At 53.2% G+C, this 15,617-nt stretch overlaps 46 non-coding genes across 46 annotated transcripts; 14 read left to right on the top strand and 32 right to left on the bottom strand.

The window, feature by feature from the left end:
• Positions 1-126: 126 nt before the first annotated feature.
• Positions 127-199, bottom strand: Trnav-cac (transfer RNA valine (anticodon CAC)). The gene has a single exon. It is a non-coding gene; the product is annotated as a tRNA-Val (tRNA).
• Positions 200-601: 402 nt separating this feature from the next.
• Positions 602-673, top strand: Trnap-agg (transfer RNA proline (anticodon AGG)). The gene has a single exon. It is a non-coding gene; the product is annotated as a tRNA-Pro (tRNA).
• Positions 674-867: 194 nt separating this feature from the next.
• Trnav-aac (transfer RNA valine (anticodon AAC)) lies at positions 868-940 on the bottom strand. The gene has a single exon. It is a non-coding gene; the product is annotated as a tRNA-Val (tRNA).
• A 157-nt stretch (positions 941-1,097) lies between these two features.
• Positions 1,098-1,170, bottom strand: Trnav-cac (transfer RNA valine (anticodon CAC)). Its single transcript has one exon. It is a non-coding gene; the product is annotated as a tRNA-Val (tRNA).
• Positions 1,171-1,572: 402 nt separating this feature from the next.
• On the top strand, positions 1,573-1,644 carry Trnap-agg (transfer RNA proline (anticodon AGG)). Its single transcript has one exon. It is a non-coding gene; the product is annotated as a tRNA-Pro (tRNA).
• Positions 1,645-1,838: 194 nt separating this feature from the next.
• Positions 1,839-1,911, bottom strand: Trnav-aac (transfer RNA valine (anticodon AAC)). The gene has a single exon. It is a non-coding gene; the product is annotated as a tRNA-Val (tRNA).
• A 157-nt stretch (positions 1,912-2,068) lies between these two features.
• Positions 2,069-2,141, bottom strand: Trnav-cac (transfer RNA valine (anticodon CAC)). Its single transcript has one exon. It is a non-coding gene; the product is annotated as a tRNA-Val (tRNA).
• A 402-nt stretch (positions 2,142-2,543) lies between these two features.
• On the top strand, positions 2,544-2,615 carry Trnap-agg (transfer RNA proline (anticodon AGG)). Its single transcript has one exon. It is a non-coding gene; the product is annotated as a tRNA-Pro (tRNA).
• Positions 2,616-2,809: 194 nt separating this feature from the next.
• On the bottom strand, positions 2,810-2,882 carry Trnav-aac (transfer RNA valine (anticodon AAC)). Its single transcript has one exon. It is a non-coding gene; the product is annotated as a tRNA-Val (tRNA).
• A 157-nt stretch (positions 2,883-3,039) lies between these two features.
• Trnav-cac (transfer RNA valine (anticodon CAC)) lies at positions 3,040-3,112 on the bottom strand. Its single transcript has one exon. It is a non-coding gene; the product is annotated as a tRNA-Val (tRNA).
• Positions 3,113-3,514: 402 nt separating this feature from the next.
• On the top strand, positions 3,515-3,586 carry Trnap-agg (transfer RNA proline (anticodon AGG)). Its single transcript has one exon. It is a non-coding gene; the product is annotated as a tRNA-Pro (tRNA).
• Positions 3,587-3,780: 194 nt separating this feature from the next.
• Trnav-aac (transfer RNA valine (anticodon AAC)) lies at positions 3,781-3,853 on the bottom strand. The gene has a single exon. It is a non-coding gene; the product is annotated as a tRNA-Val (tRNA).
• Positions 3,854-4,010: 157 nt separating this feature from the next.
• Trnav-cac (transfer RNA valine (anticodon CAC)) lies at positions 4,011-4,083 on the bottom strand. The gene has a single exon. It is a non-coding gene; the product is annotated as a tRNA-Val (tRNA).
• A 402-nt stretch (positions 4,084-4,485) lies between these two features.
• Trnap-agg (transfer RNA proline (anticodon AGG)) lies at positions 4,486-4,557 on the top strand. The gene has a single exon. It is a non-coding gene; the product is annotated as a tRNA-Pro (tRNA).
• A 194-nt stretch (positions 4,558-4,751) lies between these two features.
• Trnav-aac (transfer RNA valine (anticodon AAC)) lies at positions 4,752-4,824 on the bottom strand. Its single transcript has one exon. It is a non-coding gene; the product is annotated as a tRNA-Val (tRNA).
• Positions 4,825-4,981: 157 nt separating this feature from the next.
• On the bottom strand, positions 4,982-5,054 carry Trnav-cac (transfer RNA valine (anticodon CAC)). The gene has a single exon. It is a non-coding gene; the product is annotated as a tRNA-Val (tRNA).
• Positions 5,055-5,456: 402 nt separating this feature from the next.
• On the top strand, positions 5,457-5,528 carry Trnap-agg (transfer RNA proline (anticodon AGG)). The gene has a single exon. It is a non-coding gene; the product is annotated as a tRNA-Pro (tRNA).
• A 194-nt stretch (positions 5,529-5,722) lies between these two features.
• On the bottom strand, positions 5,723-5,795 carry Trnav-aac (transfer RNA valine (anticodon AAC)). The gene has a single exon. It is a non-coding gene; the product is annotated as a tRNA-Val (tRNA).
• A 157-nt stretch (positions 5,796-5,952) lies between these two features.
• On the bottom strand, positions 5,953-6,025 carry Trnav-cac (transfer RNA valine (anticodon CAC)). The gene has a single exon. It is a non-coding gene; the product is annotated as a tRNA-Val (tRNA).
• A 402-nt stretch (positions 6,026-6,427) lies between these two features.
• Trnap-agg (transfer RNA proline (anticodon AGG)) lies at positions 6,428-6,499 on the top strand. Its single transcript has one exon. It is a non-coding gene; the product is annotated as a tRNA-Pro (tRNA).
• Positions 6,500-6,693: 194 nt separating this feature from the next.
• On the bottom strand, positions 6,694-6,766 carry Trnav-aac (transfer RNA valine (anticodon AAC)). Its single transcript has one exon. It is a non-coding gene; the product is annotated as a tRNA-Val (tRNA).
• A 157-nt stretch (positions 6,767-6,923) lies between these two features.
• Trnav-cac (transfer RNA valine (anticodon CAC)) lies at positions 6,924-6,996 on the bottom strand. The gene has a single exon. It is a non-coding gene; the product is annotated as a tRNA-Val (tRNA).
• A 402-nt stretch (positions 6,997-7,398) lies between these two features.
• On the top strand, positions 7,399-7,470 carry Trnap-agg (transfer RNA proline (anticodon AGG)). The gene has a single exon. It is a non-coding gene; the product is annotated as a tRNA-Pro (tRNA).
• Positions 7,471-7,664: 194 nt separating this feature from the next.
• Trnav-aac (transfer RNA valine (anticodon AAC)) lies at positions 7,665-7,737 on the bottom strand. Its single transcript has one exon. It is a non-coding gene; the product is annotated as a tRNA-Val (tRNA).
• A 157-nt stretch (positions 7,738-7,894) lies between these two features.
• Trnav-cac (transfer RNA valine (anticodon CAC)) lies at positions 7,895-7,967 on the bottom strand. The gene has a single exon. It is a non-coding gene; the product is annotated as a tRNA-Val (tRNA).
• Positions 7,968-8,369: 402 nt separating this feature from the next.
• On the top strand, positions 8,370-8,441 carry Trnap-agg (transfer RNA proline (anticodon AGG)). Its single transcript has one exon. It is a non-coding gene; the product is annotated as a tRNA-Pro (tRNA).
• A 194-nt stretch (positions 8,442-8,635) lies between these two features.
• Trnav-aac (transfer RNA valine (anticodon AAC)) lies at positions 8,636-8,708 on the bottom strand. The gene has a single exon. It is a non-coding gene; the product is annotated as a tRNA-Val (tRNA).
• Positions 8,709-8,865: 157 nt separating this feature from the next.
• On the bottom strand, positions 8,866-8,938 carry Trnav-cac (transfer RNA valine (anticodon CAC)). Its single transcript has one exon. It is a non-coding gene; the product is annotated as a tRNA-Val (tRNA).
• A 402-nt stretch (positions 8,939-9,340) lies between these two features.
• On the top strand, positions 9,341-9,412 carry Trnap-agg (transfer RNA proline (anticodon AGG)). Its single transcript has one exon. It is a non-coding gene; the product is annotated as a tRNA-Pro (tRNA).
• A 194-nt stretch (positions 9,413-9,606) lies between these two features.
• Positions 9,607-9,679, bottom strand: Trnav-aac (transfer RNA valine (anticodon AAC)). The gene has a single exon. It is a non-coding gene; the product is annotated as a tRNA-Val (tRNA).
• A 157-nt stretch (positions 9,680-9,836) lies between these two features.
• Positions 9,837-9,909, bottom strand: Trnav-cac (transfer RNA valine (anticodon CAC)). Its single transcript has one exon. It is a non-coding gene; the product is annotated as a tRNA-Val (tRNA).
• Positions 9,910-10,311: 402 nt separating this feature from the next.
• Trnap-agg (transfer RNA proline (anticodon AGG)) lies at positions 10,312-10,383 on the top strand. The gene has a single exon. It is a non-coding gene; the product is annotated as a tRNA-Pro (tRNA).
• Positions 10,384-10,577: 194 nt separating this feature from the next.
• On the bottom strand, positions 10,578-10,650 carry Trnav-aac (transfer RNA valine (anticodon AAC)). Its single transcript has one exon. It is a non-coding gene; the product is annotated as a tRNA-Val (tRNA).
• A 157-nt stretch (positions 10,651-10,807) lies between these two features.
• On the bottom strand, positions 10,808-10,880 carry Trnav-cac (transfer RNA valine (anticodon CAC)). The gene has a single exon. It is a non-coding gene; the product is annotated as a tRNA-Val (tRNA).
• A 401-nt stretch (positions 10,881-11,281) lies between these two features.
• Positions 11,282-11,353, top strand: Trnap-agg (transfer RNA proline (anticodon AGG)). Its single transcript has one exon. It is a non-coding gene; the product is annotated as a tRNA-Pro (tRNA).
• Positions 11,354-11,547: 194 nt separating this feature from the next.
• On the bottom strand, positions 11,548-11,620 carry Trnav-aac (transfer RNA valine (anticodon AAC)). Its single transcript has one exon. It is a non-coding gene; the product is annotated as a tRNA-Val (tRNA).
• A 157-nt stretch (positions 11,621-11,777) lies between these two features.
• On the bottom strand, positions 11,778-11,850 carry Trnav-cac (transfer RNA valine (anticodon CAC)). Its single transcript has one exon. It is a non-coding gene; the product is annotated as a tRNA-Val (tRNA).
• Positions 11,851-12,518: 668 nt separating this feature from the next.
• On the bottom strand, positions 12,519-12,591 carry Trnav-aac (transfer RNA valine (anticodon AAC)). The gene has a single exon. It is a non-coding gene; the product is annotated as a tRNA-Val (tRNA).
• Positions 12,592-12,748: 157 nt separating this feature from the next.
• On the bottom strand, positions 12,749-12,821 carry Trnav-cac (transfer RNA valine (anticodon CAC)). Its single transcript has one exon. It is a non-coding gene; the product is annotated as a tRNA-Val (tRNA).
• Positions 12,822-13,222: 401 nt separating this feature from the next.
• On the top strand, positions 13,223-13,294 carry Trnap-agg (transfer RNA proline (anticodon AGG)). Its single transcript has one exon. It is a non-coding gene; the product is annotated as a tRNA-Pro (tRNA).
• A 194-nt stretch (positions 13,295-13,488) lies between these two features.
• Trnav-aac (transfer RNA valine (anticodon AAC)) lies at positions 13,489-13,561 on the bottom strand. The gene has a single exon. It is a non-coding gene; the product is annotated as a tRNA-Val (tRNA).
• Positions 13,562-13,718: 157 nt separating this feature from the next.
• On the bottom strand, positions 13,719-13,791 carry Trnav-cac (transfer RNA valine (anticodon CAC)). The gene has a single exon. It is a non-coding gene; the product is annotated as a tRNA-Val (tRNA).
• A 668-nt stretch (positions 13,792-14,459) lies between these two features.
• Positions 14,460-14,532, bottom strand: Trnav-aac (transfer RNA valine (anticodon AAC)). Its single transcript has one exon. It is a non-coding gene; the product is annotated as a tRNA-Val (tRNA).
• Positions 14,533-14,689: 157 nt separating this feature from the next.
• On the bottom strand, positions 14,690-14,762 carry Trnav-cac (transfer RNA valine (anticodon CAC)). Its single transcript has one exon. It is a non-coding gene; the product is annotated as a tRNA-Val (tRNA).
• A 401-nt stretch (positions 14,763-15,163) lies between these two features.
• Trnap-agg (transfer RNA proline (anticodon AGG)) lies at positions 15,164-15,235 on the top strand. Its single transcript has one exon. It is a non-coding gene; the product is annotated as a tRNA-Pro (tRNA).
• A 194-nt stretch (positions 15,236-15,429) lies between these two features.
• Positions 15,430-15,502, bottom strand: Trnav-aac (transfer RNA valine (anticodon AAC)). The gene has a single exon. It is a non-coding gene; the product is annotated as a tRNA-Val (tRNA).
• Between the last annotated feature and the right edge of the window lie 115 nt (positions 15,503-15,617).

Below are 15,617 nucleotides of genomic sequence, written 5' to 3'. Positions count from 1 at the left end.
TATAGTGATGTTGCCATCGTAACTAAAAAATTCAATAAATGTGGTACTTGCAAACGAAGGGACATGCAGCAGATCCACACACGACGTGGCTCATTGGAGGACAATACGACATAGGCAGGAAAATACTGTTCCCGCCCGGGATCGAACCGGGGACCTTCTGCGTGTGAAGCAGACGTGATAACCGCTACACTACGGAAACGACGGACCTGAGGAGTCCATCCATGTTCACTCGAACTTGCCTCAGACTTTCTCTCGTCCGCGAATGCACACACGAAAGTTCCTTTGTCAGCCTGGAACCCATCACAGCCGAGGGCTCAAGAAGTCTTCGGGGTGCTCGAGAGGGTGTCTGCCGTAGCACCCCTAACGAGATAGCGGCGTTTGGCGCAGTCGTTATTGCAAGTCATATCAGCAAAAGCAATCACTTTCTCAGCAGCAGGCAGTGCGAGCCCAGCGGCAGCTCTACATGAAGGTACCAATAGCCCAGGAAGGCCGCCGACCGCAGGAATTCGCGCCGCCCCCATCCCGCCAGCGTACACGAGACTTCCAGGGCACCCTGGACGACATCGAGGGACTGGAATAATTGGCATTCGCCGTGTCACAGGGCTCGTTGGTCTAGGGGTATGATTCCTGCTTAGGGTGCAGGAGGTCCCGGGTTCAAATCCCGGACGAGCCCTAGCGTTTTGTGCAAAGTGATCGCACGTCAGTGGCTGAGTCAGCGCAAAAAGCTCGCCGTCAATATCAAATGAATTTCTTATTCGATGTGAGCAATTGACACTCGGGTCCGACGCGTGAAGGCGATTACGAAGGTTTCGGGTACAGATGGTAGCAGATGCATGTTAGTACGTCTTGCTTAAAGAGATGGAAAAGTGTTTCCGCCCGGGATCGAACCGGGGACCTTCTGCGTGTTAGGCAGACGTGATAACCGCTACACCACGGAAACTGCTTGTGTGCACCTTACTTCACAGACGATTTATAGTGATGTTGCCATCGTAACTAAAAAATTCAATAAATGTGGTACTTGCAAACGAAGGGACATGCAGCAGATCCACACACGACGTGGCTCATTGGAGGACAATACGACATAGGCAGGAAAATACTGTTCCCGCCCGGGATCGAACCGGGGACCTTCTGCGTGTGAAGCAGACGTGATAACCGCTACACTACGGAAACGACGGACCTGAGGAGTCCATCCTTGTTCACTCGAACTTGCCTCAGACTTTCTCTCGTCCGCGAATGCACACACGACAGTTCTTTTGTCAGCCTGGAACCCATCACAGCCGAGGGCTCAAGAAGTCTTCGGGGTGCTCGAGAGGGTGTCTGCCGTAGCACCCCTAACGAGATAGCGGCGTTTCGCGCAGTCGTTATTGCAAGTCATATCAGCAAAAGCAATCACTTTCTCAGCAGCAGGCAGTGCGAGCCCAGCGGCAGCTCTACATGAAGGTACCAATAGCCCAGGAAGGCCGCCGACCGCAGGAATTCGCGCCGCCCCCATCCCGCCAGCGTACACGAGACTTCCAGGGCACCCTGGACGACATCGAGGGACTGGAATAATTGGCATTCGCCGTGTCACAGGGCTCGTTGGTCTAGGGGTATGATTCCTGCTTAGGGTGCAGGAGGTCCCGGGTTCAAATCCCGGACGAGCCCTAGCGTTTTGTGCAAAGTGATCGCACGTCAGTGGCTGAGTCAGCGCAAAAAGCTCGCCGTCAATATCAAATGAATTTCTTATTCGATGTGAGCAATTGACACTCGGGTCCGACGCGTGAAGGCGATTACGAAGGTTTCGGGTACAGATGGTAGCAGATGCATGTTAGTACGTCTTGCTTAAAGAGATGAAAAAGTGTTTCCGCCCGGGATCGAACCGGGGACCTTCTGCGTGTTAGGCAGACGTGATAACCGCTACACCACGGAAACTGCTTGTGTGCACCTTCCTTCACAGACGACTTATAGTGATGTTGCCATCGTAACTAAAAAATTCAATAAATGTGGTACTTGCAAACGAAGGGACATGCAGCAGATCCACACACGACGTGGCTCATTGGAGGACAATACGACATAGGCAGGAAAATACTGTTCCCGCCCGGGATCGAACCGGGGACCTTCTGCGTGTGAAGCAGACGTGATAACCGCTACACTACGGAAACGACGGACCTGAGGAGTCCATCCTTGTTCACTCGAACTTGCCTCAGACTTTCTCTCGTCCGCGAATGCACACACGACAGTTCTTTTGTCAGCCTGGAACCCATCACAGCCGAGGGCTCAAGAAGTCTTCGGGGTGCTCGAGAGGGTGTCTGCCGTAGCACCCCTAACGAGATAGCGGCGTTTCGCGCAGTCGTTATTGCAAGTCATATCAGCAAAAGCAATCACTTTCTCAGCAGCAGGCAGTGCGAGCCCAGCGGCAGCTCTACATGAAGGTACCAATAGCCCAGGAAGGCCGCCGACCGCAGGAATTCGCGCCGCCCCCATCCCGCCAGCGTACACGAGACTTCCAGGGCACCCTGGACGACATCGAGGGACTGGAATAATTGGCATTCGCCGTGTCACAGGGCTCGTTGGTCTAGGGGTATGATTCCTGCTTAGGGTGCAGGAGGTCCCGGGTTCAAATCCCGGACGAGCCCTAGCGTTTTGTGCAAAGTGATCGCACGTCAGTGGCTGAGTCAGCGCAAAAAGCTCGCCGTCAATATCAAATGAATTTCTTATTCGATGTGAGCAATTGACACTCGGGTCCGACGCGTGAAGGCGATTACGAAGGTTTCGGGTACAGATGGTAGCAGATGCATGTTAGTACGTCTTGCTTAAAGAGATGAAAAAGTGTTTCCGCCCGGGATCGAACCGGGGACCTTCTGCGTGTTAGGCAGACGTGATAACCGCTACACCACGGAAACTGCTTGTGTGCACCTTACTTCACAGACGACTTATAGTGATGTTGCCATCGTAACTAAAAAATTCAATAAATGTGGTACTTGCAAACGAAGGGACATGCAGCAGATCCACACACGACGTGGCTCATTGGAGGACAATACGACATAGGCAGGAAAATACTGTTCCCGCCCGGGATCGAACCGGGGACCTTCTGCGTGTGAAGCAGACGTGATAACCGCTACACTACGGAAACGACGGACCTGAGGAGTCCATCCTTGTTCACTCGAACTTGCCTCAGACTTTCTCTCGTCCGCGAATGCACACACGACAGTTCTTTTGTCAGCCTGGAACCCATCACAGCCGAGGGCTCAAGAAGTCTTCGGGGTGCTCGAGAGGGTGTCTGCCGTAGCACCCCTAACGAGATAGCGGCGTTTCGCGCAGTCGTTATTGCAAGTCATATCAGCAAAAGCAATCACTTTCTCAGCAGCAGGCAGTGCGAGCCCAGCGGCAGCTCTACATGAAGGTACCAATAGCCCAGGAAGGCCGCCGACCGCAGGAATTCGCGCCGCCCCCATCCCGCCAGCGTACACGAGACTTCCAGGGCACCCTGGACGACATCGAGGGACTGGAATAATTGGCATTCGCCGTGTCACAGGGCTCGTTGGTCTAGGGGTATGATTCCTGCTTAGGGTGCAGGAGGTCCCGGGTTCAAATCCCGGACGAGCCCTAGCGTTTTGTGCAAAGTGATCGCACGTCAGTGGCTGAGTCAGCGCAAAAAGCTCGCCGTCAATATCAAATGAATTTCTTATTCGATGTGAGCAATTGACACTCGGGTCCGACGCGTGAAGGCGATTACGAAGGTTTCGGGTACAGATGGTAGCAGATGCATGTTAGTACGTCTTGCTTAAAGAGATGAAAAAGTGTTTCCGCCCGGGATCGAACCGGGGACCTTCTGCGTGTTAGGCAGACGTGATAACCGCTACACCACGGAAACTGCTTGTGTGCACCTTACTTCACAGACGACTTATAGTGATGTTGCCATCGTAACTAAAAAATTCAATAAATGTGGTACTTGCAAACGAAGGGACATGCAGCAGATCCACACACGACGTGGCTCATTGGAGGACAATACGACATAGGCAGGAAAATACTGTTCCCGCCCGGGATCGAACCGGGGACCTTCTGCGTGTGAAGCAGACGTGATAACCGCTACACTACGGAAACGACGGACCTGAGGAGTCCATCCATGTTCACTCGAACTTGCCTCAGACTTTCTCTCGTCCGCGAATGCACACACGACAGTTCCTTTGTCAGCCTGGAACCCATCACAGCCGAGGGCTCAAGAAGTCTTCGGGGTGCTCGAGAGGGTGTCTGCCGTAGCACCCCTAACGAGATAGCGGCGTTTCGCGCAGTCGTTATTGCAAGTCATATCAGCAAAAGCAATCACTTTCTCAGCAGCAGGCAGTGCGAGCCCAGCGGCAGCTCTACATGAAGGTACCAATAGCCCAGGAAGGCCGCCGACCGCAGGAATTCGCGCCGCCCCCATCCCGCCAGCGTACACGAGACTTCCAGGGCACCCTGGACGACATCGAGGGACTGGAATAATTGGCATTCGCCGTGTCACAGGGCTCGTTGGTCTAGGGGTATGATTCCTGCTTAGGGTGCAGGAGGTCCCGGGTTCAAATCCCGGACGAGCCCTAGCGTTTTGTGCAAAGTGATCGCACGTCAGTGGCTGAGTCAGCGCAAAAAGCTCGCCGTCAATATCAAATGAATTTCTTATTCGATGTGAGCAATTGACACTCGGGTCCGAAGCGTGAAGGCGATTACGAAGGTTTCGGGTACAGATGGTAGCAGATGCATGTTAGTACGTCTTGCTTAAAGAGATGGAAAAGTGTTTCCGCCCGGGATCGAACCGGGGACCTTCTGCGTGTTAGGCAGACGTGATAACCGCTACACCACGGAAACTGCTTGTGTGCACCTTACTTCACAGACGATTTATAGTGATGTTGCCATCGTAACTAAAAAATTCAATAAATGTGGTACTTGCAAACGAAGGGACATGCAGCAGATCCACACACGACGTGGCTCATTGGAGGACAATACGACATAGGCAGGAAAATACTGTTCCCGCCCGGGATCGAACCGGGGACCTTCTGCGTGTGAAGCAGACGTGATAACCGCTACACTACGGAAACGACGGACCTGAGGAGTCCATCCTTGTTCACTCGAACTTGCCTCAGACTTTCTCTCGTCCGCGAATGCACACACGACAGTTCTTTTGTCAGCCTGGAACCCATCACAGCCGAGGGCTCAAGAAGTCTTCGGGGTGCTCGAGAGGGTGTCTGCCGTAGCACCCCTAACGAGATAGCGGCGTTTCGCGCAGTCGTTATTGCAAGTCATATCAGCAAAAGCAATCACTTTCTCAGCAGCAGGCAGTGCGAGCCCAGCGGCAGCTCTACATGAAGGTACCAATAGCCCAGGAAGGCCGCCGACCGCAGGAATTCGCGCCGCCCCCATCCCGCCAGCGTACACGAGACTTCCAGGGCACCCTGGACGACATCGAGGGACTGGAATAATTGGCATTCGCCGTGTCACAGGGCTCGTTGGTCTAGGGGTATGATTCCTGCTTAGGGTGCAGGAGGTCCCGGGTTCAAATCCCGGACGAGCCCTAGCGTTTTGTGCAAAGTGATCGCACGTCAGTGGCTGAGTCAGCGCAAAAAGCTCGCCGTCAATATCAAATGAATTTCTTATTCGATGTGAGCAATTGACACTCGGGTCCGAAGCGTGAAGGCGATTACGAAGGTTTCGGGTACAGATGGTAGCAGATGCATGTTAGTACGTCTTGCTTAAAGAGATGGAAAAGTGTTTCCGCCCGGGATCGAACCGGGGACCTTCTGCGTGTTAGGCAGACGTGATAACCGCTACACCACGGAAACTGCTTGTGTGCACCTTACTTCACAGACGATTTATAGTGATGTTGCCATCGTAACTAAAAAATTCAATAAATGTGGTACTTGCAAACGAAGGGACATGCAGCAGATCCACACACGACGTGGCTCATTGGAGGACAATACGACATAGGCAGGAAAATACTGTTCCCGCCCGGGATCGAACCGGGGACCTTCTGCGTGTGAAGCAGACGTGATAACCGCTACACTACGGAAACGACGGACCTGAGGAGTCCATCCTTGTTCACTCGAACTTGCCTCAGACTTTCTCTCGTCCGCGAATGCACACACGACAGTTCTTTTGTCAGCCTGGAACCCATCACAGCCGAGGGCTCAAGAAGTCTTCGGGGTGCTCGAGAGGGTGTCTGCCGTAGCACCCCTAACGAGATAGCGGCGTTTCGCGCAGTCGTTATTGCAAGTCATATCAGCAAAAGCAATCACTTTCTCAGCAGCAGGCAGTGCGAGCCCAGCGGCAGCTCTACATGAAGGTACCAATAGCCCAGGAAGGCCGCCGACCGCAGGAATTCGCGCCGCCCCCATCCCGCCAGCGTACACGAGACTTCCAGGGCACCCTGGACGACATCGAGGGACTGGAATAATTGGCATTCGCCGTGTCACAGGGCTCGTTGGTCTAGGGGTATGATTCCTGCTTAGGGTGCAGGAGGTCCCGGGTTCAAATCCCGGACGAGCCCTAGCGTTTTGTGCAAAGTGATCGCACGTCAGTGGCTGAGTCAGCGCAAAAAGCTCGCCGTCAATATCAAATGAATTTCTTATTCGATGTGAGCAATTGACACTCGGGTCCGACGCGTGAAGGCGATTACGAAGGTTTCGGGTACAGATGGTAGCAGATGCATGTTAGTACGTCTTGCTTAAAGAGATGAAAAAGTGTTTCCGCCCGGGATCGAACCGGGGACCTTCTGCGTGTTAGGCAGACGTGATAACCGCTACACCACGGAAACTGCTTGTGTGCACCTTACTTCACAGACGACTTATAGTGATGTTGCCATCGTAACTAAAAAATTCAATAAATGTGGTACTTGCAAACGAAGGGACATGCAGCAGATCCACACACGACGTGGCTCATTGGAGGACAATACGACATAGGCAGGAAAATACTGTTCCCGCCCGGGATCGAACCGGGGACCTTCTGCGTGTGAAGCAGACGTGATAACCGCTACACTACGGAAACGACGGACCTGAGGAGTCCATCCTTGTTCACTCGAACTTGCCTCAGACTTTCTCTCGTCCGCGAATGCACACACGACAGTTCTTTTGTCAGCCTGGAACCCATCACAGCCGAGGGCTCAAGAAGTCTTCGGGGTGCTCGAGAGGGTGTCTGCCGTAGCACCCCTAACGAGATAGCGGCGTTTCGCGCAGTCGTTATTGCAAGTCATATCAGCAAAAGCAATCACTTTCTCAGCAGCAGGCAGTGCGAGCCCAGCGGCAGCTCTACATGAAGGTACCAATAGCCCAGGAAGGCCGCCGACCGCAGGAATTCGCGCCGCCCCCATCCCGCCAGCGTACACGAGACTTCCAGGGCACCCTGGACGACATCGAGGGACTGGAATAATTGGCATTCGCCGTGTCACAGGGCTCGTTGGTCTAGGGGTATGATTCCTGCTTAGGGTGCAGGAGGTCCCGGGTTCAAATCCCGGACGAGCCCTAGCGTTTTGTGCAAAGTGATCGCACGTCAGTGGCTGAGTCAGCGCAAAAAGCTCGCCGTCAATATCAAATGAATTTCTTATTCGATGTGAGCAATTGACACTCGGGTCCGACGCGTGAAGGCGATTACGAAGGTTTCGGGTACAGATGGTAGCAGATGCATGTTAGTACGTCTTGCTTAAAGAGATGAAAAAGTGTTTCCGCCCGGGATCGAACCGGGGACCTTCTGCGTGTTAGGCAGACGTGATAACCGCTACACCACGGAAACTGCTTGTGTGCACCTTACTTCACAGACGACTTATAGTGATGTTGCCATCGTAACTAAAAAATTCAATAAATGTGGTACTTGCAAACGAAGGGACATGCAGCAGATCCACACACGACGTGGCTCATTGGAGGACAATACGACATAGGCAGGAAAATACTGTTCCCGCCCGGGATCGAACCGGGGACCTTCTGCGTGTGAAGCAGACGTGATAACCGCTACACTACGGAAACGACGGACCTGAGGAGTCCATCCTTGTTCACTCGAACTTGCCTCAGACTTTCTCTCGTCCGCGAATGCACACACGACAGTTCTTTTGTCAGCCTGGAACCCATCACAGCCGAGGGCTCAAGAAGTCTTCGGGGTGCTCGAGAGGGTGTCTGCCGTAGCACCCCTAACGAGATAGCGGCGTTTCGCGCAGTCGTTATTGCAAGTCATATCAGCAAAAGCAATCACTTTCTCAGCAGCAGGCAGTGCGAGCCCAGCGGCAGCTCTACATGAAGGTACCAATAGCCCAGGAAGGCCGCCGACCGCAGGAATTCGCGCCGCCCCCATCCCGCCAGCGTACACGAGACTTCCAGGGCACCCTGGACGACATCGAGGGACTGGAATAATTGGCATTCGCCGTGTCACAGGGCTCGTTGGTCTAGGGGTATGATTCCTGCTTAGGGTGCAGGAGGTCCCGGGTTCAAATCCCGGACGAGCCCTAGCGTTTTGTGCAAAGTGATCGCACGTCAGTGGCTGAGTCAGCGCAAAAAGCTCGCCGTCAATATCAAATGAATTTCTTATTCGATGTGAGCAATTGACACTCGGGTCCGACGCGTGAAGGCGATTACGAAGGTTTCGGGTACAGATGGTAGCAGATGCATGTTAGTACGTCTTGCTTAAAGAGATGAAAAAGTGTTTCCGCCCGGGATCGAACCGGGGACCTTCTGCGTGTTAGGCAGACGTGATAACCGCTACACCACGGAAACTGCTTGTGTGCACCTTACTTCACAGACGACTTATAGTGATGTTGCCATCGTAACTAAAAAATTCAATAAATGTGGTACTTGCAAACGAAGGGACATGCAGCAGATCCACACACGACGTGGCTCATTGGAGGACAATACGACATAGGCAGGAAAATACTGTTCCCGCCCGGGATCGAACCGGGGACCTTCTGCGTGTGAAGCAGACGTGATAACCGCTACACTACGGAAACGACGGACCTGAGGAGTCCATCCATGTTCACTCGAACTTGCCTCAGACTTTCTCTCGTCCGCGAATGCACACACGACAGTTCCTTTGTCAGCCTGGAACCCATCACAGCCGAGGGCTCAAGAAGTCTTCGGGGTGCTCGAGAGGGTGTCTGCCGTAGCACCCCTAACGAGATAGCGGCGTTTCGCGCAGTCGTTATTGCAAGTCATATCAGCAAAAGCAATCACTTTCTCAGCAGCAGGCAGTGCGAGCCCAGCGGCAGCTCTACATGAAGGTACCAATAGCCCAGGAAGGCCGCCGACCGCAGGAATTCGCGCCGCCCCCATCCCGCCAGCGTACACGAGACTTCCAGGGCACCCTGGACGACATCGAGGGACTGGAATAATTGGCATTCGCCGTGTCACAGGGCTCGTTGGTCTAGGGGTATGATTCCTGCTTAGGGTGCAGGAGGTCCCGGGTTCAAATCCCGGACGAGCCCTAGCGTTTTGTGCAAAGTGATCGCACGTCAGTGGCTGAGTCAGCGCAAAAAGCTCGCCGTCAATATCAAATGAATTTCTTATTCGATGTGAGCAATTGACACTCGGGTCCGACGCGTGAAGGCGATTACGAAGGTTTCGGGTACAGATGGTAGCAGATGCATGTTAGTACGTCTTGCTTAAAGAGATGGAAAAGTGTTTCCGCCCGGGATCGAACCGGGGACCTTCTGCGTGTTAGGCAGACGTGATAACCGCTACACCACGGAAACTGCTTGTGTGCACCTTACTTCACAGACGATTTATAGTGATGTTGCCATCGTAACTAAAAAATTCAATAAATGTGGTACTTGCAAACGAAGGGACATGCAGCAGATCCACACACGACGTGGCTCATTGGAGGACAATACGACATAGGCAGGAAAATACTGTTCCCGCCCGGGATCGAACCGGGGACCTTCTGCGTGTGAAGCAGACGTGATAACCGCTACACTACGGAAACGACGGACCTGAGGAGTCCATCCTTGTTCACTCGAACTTGCCTCAGACTTTCTCTCGTCCGCGAATGCACACACGACAGTTCTTTTGTCAGCCTGGAACCCATCACAGCCGAGGGCTCAAGAAGTCTTCGGGGTGCTCGAGAGGGTGTCTGCCGTAGCACCCCTAACGAGATAGCGGCGTTTCGCGCAGTCGTTATTGCAAGTCATATCAGCAAAAGCAATCACTTTCTCAGCAGCAGGCAGTGCGAGCCCAGCGGCAGCTCTACATGAAGGTACCAATAGCCCAGGAAGGCCGCCGACCGCAGGAATTCGCGCCGCCCCCATCCCGCCAGCGTACACGAGACTTCCAGGGCACCCTGGACGACATCGAGGGACTGGAATAATTGGCATTCGCCGTGTCACAGGGCTCGTTGGTCTAGGGGTATGATTCCTGCTTAGGGTGCAGGAGGTCCCGGGTTCAAATCCCGGACGAGCCCTAGCGTTTTGTGCAAAGTGATCGCACGTCAGTGGCTGAGTCAGCGCAAAAAGCTCGCCGTCAATATCAAATGAATTTCTTATTCGATGTGAGCAATTGACACTCGGGTCCGACGCGTGAAGGCGATTACGAAGGTTTCGGGTACAGATGGTAGCAGATGCATGTTAGTACGTCTTGCTTAAAGAGATGAAAAAGTGTTTCCGCCCGGGATCGAACCGGGGACCTTCTGCGTGTTAGGCAGACGTGATAACCGCTACACCACGGAAACTGCTTGTGTGCACTTTACTTCACAGACGACTTATAGTGATGTTGCCATCGTAACTAAAAAATTCAATAAATGTGGTACTTGCAAACGAAGGGACATGCAGCAGATCCACACACGACGTGGCTCATTGGAGGACAATACGACATAGGCAGGAAAATACTGTTCCCGCCCGGGATCGAACCGGGGACCTTCTGCGTGTGAAGCAGACGTGATAACCGCTACACTACGGAAACGACGGACCTGAGGAGTCCATCCATGTTCACTCGAACTTGCCTCAGACTTTCTCTCGTCCGCGAATGCACACACGACAGTTCCTTTGTCAGCCTGGAACCCATCACAGCCGAGGGCTCAAGAAGTCTTCGGGGTGCTCGAGAGGGTGTCTGCCGTAGCACCCCTAACGAGATAGCGGCGTTTCGCGCAGTCGTTATTGCAAGTCATATCAGCAAAAGCAATCACTTTCTCAGCAGCATTCAGTGCGAGCCCAGCGGCAGCTCTACATGAAGGTACCAATAGCCCAGGAAGGAAGCCGATCGCGGGAATTCGCACCGCCCCCATCCCGCCAGCGTACACGATACCTCCATGGCACCCTGGACGACATGGATGGACTGGAATAATTGGCATTGCCGTGTCACAGGGCTCGTTGGTCTAGGGGTATGATTCCTGCTTAGGGTGCAGGAGGTCCCGGGTTCAAATCCCGGACGAGCCCTAGCGTTTTGTGCAAAGTGATCGCACGTCAGTGGCTGAGTCAGCGCAAAAAGCTCGCCGTCAATATCAAATGAATTTCTTATTCGATGTGAGCAATTGACACTCGGGTCCGACGCGTGAAGGCGATTACGAAGGTTTCGGGTACAGATGGTAGCAGATGCATGTTAGTACGTCTTGCTTAAAGAGATGGAAAAGTGTTTCCGCCCGGGATCGAACCGGGGACCTTCTGCGTGTTAGGCAGACGTGATAACCGCTACACCACGGAAACTGCTTGTGTGCACCTTACTTCACAGACGATTTATAGTGATGTTGCCATCGTAACTAAAAAATTCAATAAATGTGGTACTTGCAAACGAAGGGACATGCAGCAGATCCACACACGACGTGGCTCATTGGAGGACAATACGACATAGGCAGGAAAATACTGTTCCCGCCCGGGATCGAACCGGGGACCTTCTGCGTGTGAAGCAGACGTGATAACCGCTACACTACGGAAACGACGGACCTGAGGAGTCCATCCTTGTTCACTCGAACTTGCCTCAGACTTTCTCTCGTCCGCGAATGCACACACGACAGTTCTTTTGTCAGCCTGGAACCCATCACAGCCGAGGGCTCAAGAAGTCTTCGGGGTGCTCGAGAGGGTGTCTGCCGTAGCACCCCTAACGAGATAGCGGCGTTTCGCGCAGTCGTTATTGCAAGTCATATCAGCAAAAGCAATCACTTTCTCAGCAGCAGGCAGTGCGAGCCCAGCGGCAGCTCTACATGAAGGTACCAATAGCCCAGGAAGGCCGCCGACCGCAGGAATTCGCGCCGCCCCCATCCCGCCAGCGTACACGAGACTTCCAGGGCACCCTGGACGACATCGAGGGACTGGAATAATTGGCATTCGCCGTGTCACAGGGCTCGTTGGTCTAGGGGTATGATTCCTGATTAGGGTGCAGGAGGTCCCGATTTCAAATCCCGGACGAGCCCTAGCGTTTTGTGCAAAGTGATCGCACGTCAGTGGCTGAGTCAGCGCAAAAAGCTCGCCGTCAATATCAAATGAATTTCTTATTCGATGTGAGCAATTGACACTCGGGTCCGACGCGTGAAGGCGATTACGAAGGTTTCGGGTACAGATGGTAGCAGATGCATGTTAGTACGTCTTGCTTAAAGAGATGAAAAAGTGTTTCCGCCCGGGATCGAACCGGGGACCTTCTGCGTGTTAGGCAGACGTGATAACCGCTACACCACGGAAACTGCTTGTGTGCACCTTACTTCACAGACGACTTATAGTGATGTTGCCATCGTAACTAAAAAATTCAATAAATGTGGTACTTGCAAACGAAGGGACATGCAGCAGATCCACACACGACGTGGCTCATTGGAGGACAATACGACATAGGCAGGAAAATACTGTTCCCGCCCGGGATCGAACCGGGGACCTTCTGCGTGTGAAGCAGACGTGATAACCGCTACACTACGGAAACGACGGACCTGAGGAGTCCATCCATGTTCACTCGAACTTGCCTCAGACTTTCTCTCGTCCGCGAATGCACACACGACAGTTCCTTTGTCAGCCTGGAACCCATCACAGCCGAGGGCTCAAGAAGTCTTCGGGGTGCTCGAGAGGGTGTCTGCCGTAGCACCCCTAACGAGATAGCGGCGTTTCGCGCAGTCGTTATTGCAAGTCATATCAGCAAAAGCAATCACTTTCTCAGCAGCATTCAGTGCGAGCCCAGCGGCAGCTCTACATGAAGGTACCAATAGCCCAGGAAGGAAGCCGATCGCGGGAATTCGCACCGCCCCCATCCCGCCAGCGTACACGATACCTCCATGGCACCCTGGACGACATGGATGGACTGGAATAATTGGCATTGCCGTGTCACAGGGCTCGTTGGTCTAGGGGTATGATTCCTGCTTAGGGTGCAGGAGGTCCCGGGTTCAAATCCCGGACGAGCCCTAGCGTTTTGTGCAAAGTGATCGCACGTCAGTGGCTGAGTCAGCGCAAAAAGCTCGCCGTCAATATCAAATGAATTTCTTATTCGATGTGAGCAATTGACACTCGGGTCCGACGCGTGAAGGCGATTACGAAGGTTTCGGGTACAGATGGTAGCAGATGCATGTTAGTACGTCTTGCTTAAAGAGATGGAAAAGTGTTTCCGCCCGGGATCGAACCGGGGACCTTCTGCGTGTTAGGCAGACGTGATAACCGCTACACCACGGAAACTGCTTGTGTGCACCTTACTTCACAGACGATTTATAGTGATGTTGCCATCGTAACTAAAAAATTCAATAAATGTGGTACTTGCAAACGAAGGGACATGCAGCAGATCCACACACGACGTGGCTCATTGGAGGACAATACGACATAGGCAGGAAAATACTGTTCCCGCCCGGGATCGAACCGGGGACCTTCTGCGTGTGAAGCAGACGTGATAACCGCTACACTACGGAAACGACGGACCTGAGGAGTCCATCCTTGTTCACTCGAACTTGCCTCAGACTTTCTCTCGTCCGCGAATGCACACACGACAGTTCTTTTGTCAGCCTGGAACCCATCACAGCCGAGGGCTCAAGAAGTCTTCGGGGTGCTCGAGAGGGTGTCTGCCGTAGCACCCCTAACGAGATAGCGGCGTTTCGCGCAGTCGTTATTGCAAGTCATATCAGCAAAAGCAATCACTTTCTCAGCAGCAGGCAGTGCGAGCCCAGCGGCAGCTCTACATGAAGGTACCAATAGCCCAGGAAGGCCGCCGACCGCAGGAATTCGCGCCGCCCCCATCCCGCCAGCGTACACGAGACTTCCAGGGCACCCTGGACGACATCGAGGGACTGGAATAATTGGCATTCGCCGTGTCACAGGGCTCGTTGGTCTAGGGGTATGATTCCTGATTAGGGTGCAGGAGGTCCCGATTTCAAATCCCGGACGAGCCCTAGCGTTTTGTGCAAAGTGATCGCACGTCAGTGGCTGAGTCAGCGCAAAAAGCTCGCCGTCAATATCAAATGAATTTCTTATTCGATGTGAGCAATTGACACTCGGGTCCGACGCGTGAAGGCGATTACGAAGGTTTCGGGTACAGATGGTAGCAGATGCATGTTAGTACGTCTTGCTTAAAGAGATGAAAAAGTGTTTCCGCCCGGGATCGAACCGGGGACCTTCTGCGTGTTAGGCAGACGTGATAACCGCTACACCACGGAAACTGCTTGTGTGCACCTTACTTCACAGACGACTTATAGTGATGTTGCCATCGTAACTAAAAAATTCAATAAATGTGGTACTTGCAAACGAAGGGACATGCAGCAGATCCACACACGACGTGGCTCATTGGAGGACAATACGACATAGGCAGGAAAATACTGTTCCCGCCCGGGATCGAACCGGGGACCTTCTGCGTGTGAAGCAGACGTGATAACCGCTACACTACGGAAACGACGGACCTGAGGAGTCCATCCATGTTCACTCGAACTTGCCTCAGACTTTCTCTCGTCCGCGAATGCACACACGACAGTTCCTTTGTCAGCCTGGAACCCATCACAGCCGAGGGCTCAAGAAGTCTTCGGGGTGCTCGAGAGGGTGTCTGCCGTAGCACCCCTAACGAGATAGCGGCGTTTCGCGCAGTCGTTATTGCAAGTCATATCAGCAAAAGCAATCACTTTCTCAGCAGCATTCAGTGCGAGCCCAGCGGCAGCTCTACATGAAGGTACCAATAGCCCAGGAAGGAAGCCGATCGCGGGAATTCGCACCGCCCCCATCCCGCCAGCGTACACGATACCTCCATGGCACCCTGGACGACATGGATGGACTGGAATAATTGGCATTGCCGTGTCACAGGGCTCGTTGGTCTAGGGGTATGATTCCTGCTTAGGGTGCAGGAGGTCCCGGGTTCAAATCCCGGACGAGCCCTAGCGTTTTGTGCAAAGTGATCGCACGTCAGTGGCTGAGTCAGCGCAAAAAGCTCGCCGTCAATATCAAATGAATTTCTTATTCGATGTGAGCAATTGACACTCGGGTCCGACGCGTGAAGGCGATTACGAAGGTTTCGGGTACAGATGGTAGCAGATGCATGTTAGTACGTCTTGCTTAAAGAGATGGAAAAGTGTTTCCGCCCGGGATCGAACCGGGGACCTTCTGCGTGTTAGGCAGACGTGATAACCGCTACACCACGGAAACTGCTTGTGTGCACCTTACTTCACAGACGATTTATAGTGATGTTGCCATCGTAACTAAAAAATTCAATAAATGTGGTACTTGCAAACGAAGGGACATGCAGCAGATCCACACACGA

The sequence above is a fragment of the Schistocerca serialis genome, unplaced genomic scaffold, assembly GCF_023864345.2.
Source record: "Schistocerca serialis cubense isolate TAMUIC-IGC-003099 unplaced genomic scaffold, iqSchSeri2.2 HiC_scaffold_755, whole genome shotgun sequence".
In the NCBI taxonomy this organism is placed as follows: domain Eukaryota; kingdom Metazoa; phylum Arthropoda; class Insecta; order Orthoptera; family Acrididae; genus Schistocerca; species Schistocerca serialis.
This window is presented reverse-complemented; position numbering and strand designations above follow the sequence as displayed.